A 10,528-nucleotide genomic window follows, 5' to 3' on the forward strand; every position below is an offset into this window, starting at 1 on the left:
GGAACGAAACTGTCAATGTACCAAATATTTGCTCTTTATTTTGATTAAATACACAACTCCTGCATTGCAGGTGCAATAAATTATACTGCCGTGTGCAGGTAAAAGGTAGTAACTGCAATTTTTTTTTTTTTTTTTTTTTTTTTTTTGCATTTTTGTCATCTATTGTACATTATCTTTATTGTAGAAGCTCGCTTATTTGGTTTCCACTGAAAAAAAAGTCACGAAAAAAACGTCTAATTCGAACATTTTCCTATTGTTAGTATTGAATCCACCACATATCTCTTCAAATATCTGGAAAACTTATTTCTGCAGATACTGTCGTTTACCTGCACACGGCAGTATAGTCATCTAATAAACAACATGGCATATTTGGAGTGTCATTCCTACACCACAGCAGCTGAACTATAAATGATTAAGTGTTTTCGAGTAACAATCCTATACAATTTTATTACAGCGTTTTTTGCTGTTATAAAAGATAAGTCTGCTTATTTACGAATGTGTTTTACAAATTACCCGGATTGCCTTTGGTCCCCGCTAGTTTGGAAAAATGAAGTTGTACTGTAAATGAAAATAAACTGAACGGAAGAGCACTGAAAACATATAATATTTAACATTTTTAAGATATGTGCTTTAAAAAAAAAAAAAAAGTTAACAGAAAAAGTTTTGACCTCAAGCACATTAGGTTTCTGTTTTTCTATTAATTGTTTCTCAGACGTATACTATATACCAGAGTTAGGGGACGTGCGTCCTTTATAAAAATTAGCTCTTGTAATAATTAATATTTAACTGTACAGATTGCGAACATTTAAATTGTGTTACACATAAAAGTATTAAGATAGAGTTAAAATAAGATAATCTGTCCTTTTGAACTACAGTAGTAGGGGAATAATGAGAGTTCTGCACCAGGAGGCGGTGTTGCGGTGTTAACACCGCCTCCCCCTCCCACTCTTCCTCCCACCGCCTCCTCCACTTCCTCCCCACCCCCTCCCGACCTTGGGGTTGACCCTCCCCACGACCGGGGCCGCCGCGAGAACCCGTAGAAGGTGACGAGGGTTTTTCCCGCGTTTTAGATATTTTTCCCGCGTTTTCGGACTTAGAATATTTTGAACTTGTTGTCATGGTATCCACAAAGTTTTTACTTTTTGGATGGCAACACTTGTTTGAGTTTCGGTTTTGGAATGGCAACACTTGTTGTCATGACAACCAGAGTTTTTAGTTTTCGGTTGGCAACACTTGTTGCTATGTTTTAACTTATGCTATGTTTAACGTCGGTGGCGCCATCTATTGAGAGGTTGATTTTTTATTTCCGGACTTTGAATATTTCTGCGAATTTAATTATTTTTATTTTTACAGAGTGTCGCTGCTGGGAATCGAACACCCAAACTTTGAGTTAGCAAAAACGTATGCTAACCACTATGCTATATTTTTCATTACTCTTTCAGTCTTAATGTGAATCTGTACCATGACAACGAATATTACAATTAAATTAATTTTAAAACCATCAGTTAATTTACTCTTTAGTACTAATCATGGCATATCATTAACTGAATTTCAGCTCATAATTGAAACTATCATCATTATTATTATTTTTCATAATAACAAAGTTTTCACTTAAGTAAAGATTTATTTAAATACAACCCATTCGAGATTTTAGATTTGGTTCAATGCTTTGTGGACTTGAAATATATTTTAAACTTTGATTTTCTTTTTCATGCATTTCAAACTTTATCATTTTTATTTTTTCTAACTTGTTAAATTTTCTTAACTAATTTCATTTTTCTTTGTCAAATTTACAAATATTTTTTCTAACTTGTAAAAATTTCGAAGAAATAATTTTCTTAACTAATTTTTTTTGACTTTCATACAACAAAATATTTTTTCTTACTTGTTAAATTTTCAAAGAAATAATTAACTTAAATATTCTTTCACACATTTTGAACTTTAACGTTTTTTCCTGTCATTTAGCACTTTGATTTTTTTTTTTTCACTATTTTAGCGTTTTTCAATTATTTTCAGTCTTTAACTATTTTCTTAACTTTTTAGTCTTTAACTAATTTCAAGCATTTCAGACTTAGATTATTTTTTCGTGATTTCGATTTTTTTTTAGTATATTTTAGAGTTTGATCATTTTCTCGCTTGTTTTTACTTTATCGTTTTTTTTTTTTCCCCGATATTTTTAAACTTAGAAATTTTTCACAAGTAGTGACAGGAATCGAACCTTCAAATTTTTCAAAACGTTATCATGTCTTCAATTTTTGCAATCATGTCAAACTTGCAATCAATTTACTCGTAGTAGTAATTAACACTTATCATTAACAAATTTTCTCAGATTTTAAAAAAATCAACTTAATTAATTTTTTCCAGTAAGCAAATTGCGCACTCAAGTTACATTCCAACACTGCATATATGTTTCAAGAGTTTCATTGAATTTATCACATTCCATTTAATTAACTCTAATAATTACTTTTTCATTAATACTTAACTTAATCATTTTATCATACATTTATTCCAGTTACAAAATTATGCTTAAAAGTTATTTATTTTTCTTAGCACAAGAGATTTTAACATGTTCCTACTAAAATGCTTTTCACTCTAGTTTGAGTTTACTAAAATAGCAACTCATTTACGATTTAGATTCATTTAATCGTCTTTGATTCTTTTTTCATTGTTAATATTTTAAATTATCACATACGTTATTATTTTTATACATTTATCCATTTAATTTTCGAAAATCTACAATCAATTTACTTTTCGTATTAATTAACACTTATCACTATCAAATATTTTCATGAATTTTAAAAAATTATCTTCTTAAATAATTTTTTACTGTAACCAAATTTCCCACTCAAGTTATATTTTATCACTACATATACTTTTCATGAGTTTCACTTAATTTATCGCATTTCATTTAATTAACTCTAATAATTATTTTTTATCATCGATATTTAAGTTAATCATATTTTCCTTTCTTTATTTTTTTTTTTTCATGCAAACACTCTTGATGGAATAAAACAAAATTTTCAACTTTCATGAATTAAATCCCCTCTGAATATTTTATTTTACTTTAACATATTCTCACGCGTTTTACTATTTATCATTCATTTACCAAAGTGATGAAAAATGTTCCCGCTATTATATTCAAAATACAACTCTTTCAATATAGTTATTTTCCAAGACGAAAGTTAACAAGTTTTTTCTAAATTATTACTTTACAGCCAACTAATTTCATTAACAGAGTTTTCAATACAATTTATGAATTTCAGTTTTATTTATTAATTTTTCATTCGCATGCAAATAAATTCAAAGTCGCATATTTCATTCAAGTCGGCTTCAATTTTGTATAACTGAAGAAGCTTCCAACAAAATACTCCCACATCACAACCAAGACTTACAAAAGATATTTTTACAAAATTTCATATCATTTCAAGAATATACACACTCATATAAAATCCCCAACAGAATAAAATAAAAAGTTTGCTTAACACAATTTTAGACCTATCACAAGTACTATATTTGCTCCTTTTTAAGAATTTTCATTAAACTTCGAATTAATTTAATACTAGTTCATGATCAACATAAACAGATAGGAACAGACACATACAATCTTCGTGAAAAAAAAAAAAAAAAAAAAAAACCGGAATCAATAGTAAATTTATCATACGAAGAAAAAAATATTTTAAAGTCAAAAATCCAACCTTTGTAGGAAAAGACTCCTCCAATACTTATGCATTGATGCATTATTGAAGATAATGAATAATATTACAAAATATGCGTCGATTTTAAATTTAACAACGGCATAAAATGTAATATTATCCAAACTTCATTTCCATGCCTTCCTAGAATGTTCTGACTGCAACCAACACTCTCTTCACTAAGCGTCCATCCACATCGAAAGCACAATGGATAATGAAAGATGAAACATAGGCTTATCTCAGATTTTATCTTATCATAGTGAGTCATGGAATTCACGTGGTAAGATTTCAACTCAATACTAACGGCTGTAAACACATGTGACCTCTTTTATCGCCCAAAAACTTAATTAAAGAAGATACATCGATTTAAATCTTTATTTGAAACTAATTTCCTAATTAATTTCAAAACCACTGTCGACGATTTATTTATTTTTTATTTTTTCCCGAACTTGAACTGTCTACAAAGTTATTCTATTCTATTCGTTTCTCATGCACACACACACACACACACACACACACACACACACACACACACACACACACACACACACTTAAAGACTTAATTTTTTCTATTCGCAATCAGTCCACCATAACATTTCACATTTTGAAAAAGACCATAGTTATTACTTTTTTAAATTGAGTTGTTTTCCAATGATTATTTCACTGTGGAGATTATTTTCAATGCGTTCTTATTCTTTTAATAGTTTTCATCAATTAAGCATTACAATTATTTATTCTTCCAAAAACATAGCGATTTTCACATTTCCAAAACATATTTCTAGTGATTTTATTTTTACAACAGCGAATTCAATTTCCTTAGAAATTTTCGAATGTATTTTGTCATATTAAAACGAATGCAATATTCAAGTTATACATATGTACATGGTATAGCAATCAACCTTGAATGAATAATTGCAGGTCTTAACATATAAAAAAAATTTCAAGTTGTAAGAATATTTTTTTTTTTTTTGTTTCAAAACAATATTTTTTCAAACTTGTAATATTTTTCTACTTAGAAAATGAAATCAAATATTTTTTTTTCTTCAATTATATAAAATGTTTTTAAGAATTAATTTCTCAAACTTGTAATGTATTTCCACTAATTAAAAAAAATCAATTTTTTTTTTCAATCATATAAAAATAAATTTTTAATCTTACAAAAATAATTTTTTCCGCAAAAATATTTTTTTTCAAAACAAAAAATAATATTTTTATAACATATTATTTTTTTTCTTTTCAATCTTTTTTCACAAAACTATTTTTTTTTTTTTTCATTTTTTTTCAAACTTACAAAAATAAATTTAATCAACTGAATCTTCAAACAGAATGATTTAATTAATTTTAAAACTAGCAATCACTTTACTTTTTGTATTAATAACAACTATTGTTAATCCATTTACTCTTTGCACTCTCAGTATTAATTAGCACACATGCATTACAAATAATAGTAATGTTTAAGATACTTATAAATCATTTACTCAAGCTTTCAAATATCCAATTATCATGTTATTGTTCAATCATGTGAGGGAACTTGTAATGAAACTTTACTCATCAATCGAAATTATAAGCGAAAATATCACATTTTTAGCAATTAATATAATCATACAATTAACTTTGAATTTAAGAAAAATAAAAACTATTATACACTTAGTAACACATAGGTCGAAATGGTTTACGATCAGGTGAGTGTCTTTTATCAATTGAGAGAACAACATAGTTGAGAAAGAGCGCTCACATTTCATATTAGAATTTATAAGTCTTTAAGGTATTTCTCCAATATTGAATTCAGTATTAATACGTATGAATTTCAACATGTGAATGTGACTGTATATTATTTTTCAACCCATTAACTTGTTTAAGGTTCACTATCATAATTTTCAACTTTTTCTTAGCATATGTTGAAATATTTTATGTGTGTCAATCTATTGAAATATCACAAAAATCATATTCTCACTCAAACTTTATTACAATACCATACAGTGAAACAAACAAAATACAGCCATTCTAAAGCTTGCTTACAAGAAAACGCATGTAGAAATTTATGAAAGATTAATTTCAAAGCACAAATCATCAACTATATACAACGCAAAGCAACAAAACAAGTTTAACTGCCTTAAAGGATAACAGATACATTTTGAAGGATAGAGGTAATTCATTTATAAAACTTATTAATTTACTACTTAGCTAAAGGTGCGTATTTCGCAGTCTGAACTTCCACATTGACAATATGATCCAACGTCCACCCAGATCCAAGTTGTATAAACACCTCTAAGGCGTTTTCAACCTGACCAATAGCATCATTCAAATGTTCTAAGATAGTGTCCTTAACAAGTTCTATTCGCATTACACTTCTAAAATAAGAAGTAATCAAATTATCATCATCATCACCAACATGACGACTCAGCACTGCCTTCATTACTATGCACCATTTAATGCTTCGTTTTTCATCTATTTCATCCTCCAATATTTGAATAATTTGGAGTCTTAACTCATCAAAACACATTTTTATGTCTTGAGAATTTTTAGGAGCAGGTGTTACAAACTCCGTAGCAAAAACACCGAATGTAGTTTGTCGAGTAGGTTTTAATCTCTTTGGGACATAAGTTTTCACTGTAACTTGCTTCACTACACTATGCATAACACGAACGTGATGCAAAAGGGTAGATTTACTAGCAAGCACTTTTTCCGCACTGATCACATGTATAGCTTCGTCCATGTATCAGTATATGCCTTTTCAAACTATCCTCTCGTTTAAACTTTCTGTCACATTTCGAACATGCAAAGGTGGTAGTAGAATTATGAATCTTCAAATGACGATTCAAAGCAGATTTCCACTTGAATGACTTCCCACATTCTTGACATATGAATGAGGGACCATGCTCCTTAATATGTAGATTCAAATGCTTTCTTTCATCGAATAGCATGTCGCACTTTTCACATCTATAAGACTTCTTTCTAGAATGTATCTTTTGATGACTTCTCAAAGTAGACTCACGCCCAAAGGAAGCATTACATTTCATACAACAAAATGGTTTCATTCCTGAATGAGTCTTAAGATGTTGATTCAAATTTGAATTTGAACTAAATTGCTTCCCACATGAAGCACATACCTGTAAAAGATATAAAGGAAAAATAAATCAAAAATTATCAGAAACTTTTTTTTATTTAAGTCAATTCTATCATTGAAAATAGCATTTAAAACACTAGCACATATGAAGTTTCGTGCTATATACTTTCTCAACATCATTTCATCATCTAAATTTAAACTCAAATGAAATGTAAATAAATACATAAAACGTGAAAACAAAACTCCTGTTTACATCATATTCAATTCTTTTAATAAGACAAGAATCCGAAAGTTGAAATTTTATAAAAGTTCATTTAAAAATACAGCACACAATATCGTTTACTGTTCCGCTACCAAAATTCCGCATGTACAATTTTTCCACTAAACTAACAAGCTTCTTTAGAATATTAAAGTAAGATGCTTATCAAATAAGCGCAAACCTTCAAGTAAGCACATTCTATGAAAATATTAATCAATTTTCATGAAATGATTATTTCGTACTCACACTTTTGAAATAGAAAAATTGGTGAAATCTTTACCCAAAATCATTTATTATATTATTTTCATACTGCTTGAGCCCTCAAATATTTCAACAAAAGAATTATCACATAACACACTCAAAAATAAATACTTACATGTGATGATAAAACATCTTCACGACTCACACCACCATCAACAATATTCGAGTTTTCCCTATGATTTTCCATTAGAAAAGCTCTAAAGAAATTCGAAACACCAAGTTAAAATTTTCAACTGTTCGAAAAAGTTTTTCGATAGAAGTTAACTTCAGCACAGAAAACCTCCCGTCACGATCGGAATGGAATCCAAACCACCAAATGATCTTTCGAAGTAACCACATCAAATTTATACTTTCGAAGGATGCGTTAAACAAAAAGGTGAAATTATCAACCAATGAGAATGCTAAATGAAATGGATGAGAGAACCAATGAGCTTAATGCATCTGTTTGAATACAATCCTTTCACAACAGTAAAAAATAAAACAAAATTAATAAATAAATAAAGATAAATTCAATCCATATGTGACCATCAAGATCTTTCTCAAAATTTGTCGAAGACTACTCTGAGTGGAGTTGAGTTGTCTTCGACAAATTTTGAGAAAGATCTTGATGGTCACATATGGATTGAATTTATCTTTATTTATTTATTAATTTTGTTTTATTTTTTACTGTTGTGAAAGGATTGTATTCAAACAGATGCATTAAGCTCATTGGTTCTCTCATCCATTTCATTTAGCATTCTCATTGGTTGATAATTTCACCTTTTTGTTTAACGCATCCTTCGAAAGTATAAATTTGATGTGGTTACTTCGAAAGATCATTTGGTGGTTTGGATTCCATTCCGATCGTGACGGGAGGTTTTCTGTGCTGAAGTTAACTTCTATCGAAAAACTTTTTCGAACAGTTGAAAATTTTAACTTGGTGTTTCGAATTTCTTTAGAGCTTTTCTAATGGAAAATCATAGGGAAAACTCGAATATTGTTGATGGTGGTGTGAGTCGTGAAGATGTTTTATCATCACAAGTAAGTATTTATTTTTGAGTGTGTTATGTGATAATTCTTTTGTTGAAATATTTGAGGGCTCAAGCAGTATGAAAATAATATAATAAATGATTTTGGGTAAAGATTTCACCAATTTTTCTATTTCAAAAGTGTGAGTACGAAATAATCATTTCATGAAAATTGATTAATATTTTCATAGAATGTGCTTACTTGAAGGTTTGCGCTTATTTGATAAGCATCTTACTTTAATATTCTAAAGAAGCTTGTTAGTTTAGTGGAAAAATTGTACATGCGGAATTTTGGTAGCGGAACAGTAAACGATATTGTGTGCTGTATTTTTAAATGAACTTTTATAAAATTTCAACTTTCGGATTCTTGTCTTATTAAAAGAATTGAATATGATGTAAACAGGAGTTTTGTTTTCACGTTTTATGTATTTATTTACATTTCATTTGAGTTTAAATTTAGATGATGAAATGATGTTGAGAAAGTATATAGCACGAAACTTCATATGTGCTAGTGTTTTAAATGCTATTTTCAATGATAGAATTGACTTAAATAAAAAAAAGTTTCTGATAATTTTTGATTTATTTTTCCTTTATATCTTTTACAGGTATGTGCTTCATGTGGGAAGCAATTTAGTTCAAATTCAAATTTGAATCAACATCTTAAGACTCATTCAGGAATGAAACCATTTTGTTGTATGAAATGTAATGCTTCCTTTGGGCGTGAGTCTACTTTGAGAAGTCATCAAAAGATACATTCTAGAAAGAAGTCTTATAGATGTGAAAAGTGCGACATGCTATTCGATGAAAGAAAGCATTTGAATCTACATATTAAGGAGCATGGTCCCTCATTCATATGTCAAGAATGTGGGAAGTCATTCAAGTGGAAATCTGCTTTGAATCGTCATTTGAAGATTCATAATTCTACTACCACCTTTGCATGTTCGAAATGTGACAGAAAGTTTAAACGAGAGGATAGTTTGAAAAGGCATATACTGATACATGGACGAAGCTATACATGTGATCAGTGCGGAAAAAGTGCTTGCTAGTAAATCTACCCTTTTGCATCACGTTCGTGTTATGCATAGTGTAGTGAAGCAAGTTACAGTGAAAACTTATGTCCCAAAGAGATTAAAACCTACTCGACAAACTACATTCGGTGTTTTTGCTACGGAGTTTGTAACACCTGCTCCTAAAAATTCTCAAGACATAAAAATGTGTTTTGATGAGTTAAGACTCCAAATTATTCAAATACTGGAGGATGAAATAGATGAAAAACGAAGCATTAAATGGTGCATAGTAATGAAGGCAGTGCTGAGTCGTCATGTTGGTGATGATGATGATAATTTGATTACTTCTTATTTTAGAAGTGTAATGCGAATAGAACTTGTTAAGGACACTATCTTAGAACATTTGAATGATGCTATTGGTCAGGTTGAAAACGCCTTAGAGGTGTTTATACAACTTGGATCTGGGTGGACGTTGGATCATATTGTCAATGTGGAAGTTCAGACTGCGAAATACGCACCTTTAGCTAAGTAGTAAATTAATAAGTTTTATAAATGAATTACCTCTATCCTTCAAAATGTATCTGTTATCCTTTAAGGCAGTTAAACTTGTTTTGTTGCTTTGCGTTGTATATAGTTGATGATTTGTGCTTTGAAATTAATCTTTCATAAATTTCTACATGCGTTTTCTTGTAAGCAAGCTTTAGAATGGCTGTATTTTGTTTGTTTCACTGTATGGTATTGTAATAAAGTTTGAGTGAGAATATGATTTTTGTGATATTTCAATAGATTGACACACATAAAATATTTCAACATATGCTAAGAAAAAGTTGAAAATTATGATAGTGAACCTTAAACAAGTTAATGGGTTGAAAAATAATATACAGTCACATTCACATGTTGAAATTCATACGTATTAATACTGAATTCAATATTGGAGAAATACCTTAAAGACTTATAAATTCTAATATGAAATGTGAGCGCTCTTTCTCAACTATGTTGTTCTCTCAATTGATAAAAGACACTCACCTGATCGTAAACCATTTCGACCTATGTGTTACTAAGTGTATAATAGTTTTTATTTTTCTTAAATTCAAAGTTAATTGTATGATTATATTAATTGCTAAAAATGTGATATTTTCGCTTATAATTTCGATTGATGAGTAAAGTTTCATTACAAGTTCCCTCACATGATTGAACAATAACATGATAATTGGATATTTGAAAGCTTGAGTAAA

Source organism: Uloborus diversus, chromosome 3 (assembly GCF_026930045.1).
Source record: "Uloborus diversus isolate 005 chromosome 3, Udiv.v.3.1, whole genome shotgun sequence".
Lineage (NCBI taxonomy): Eukaryota > Metazoa > Arthropoda > Arachnida > Araneae > Uloboridae > Uloborus > Uloborus diversus.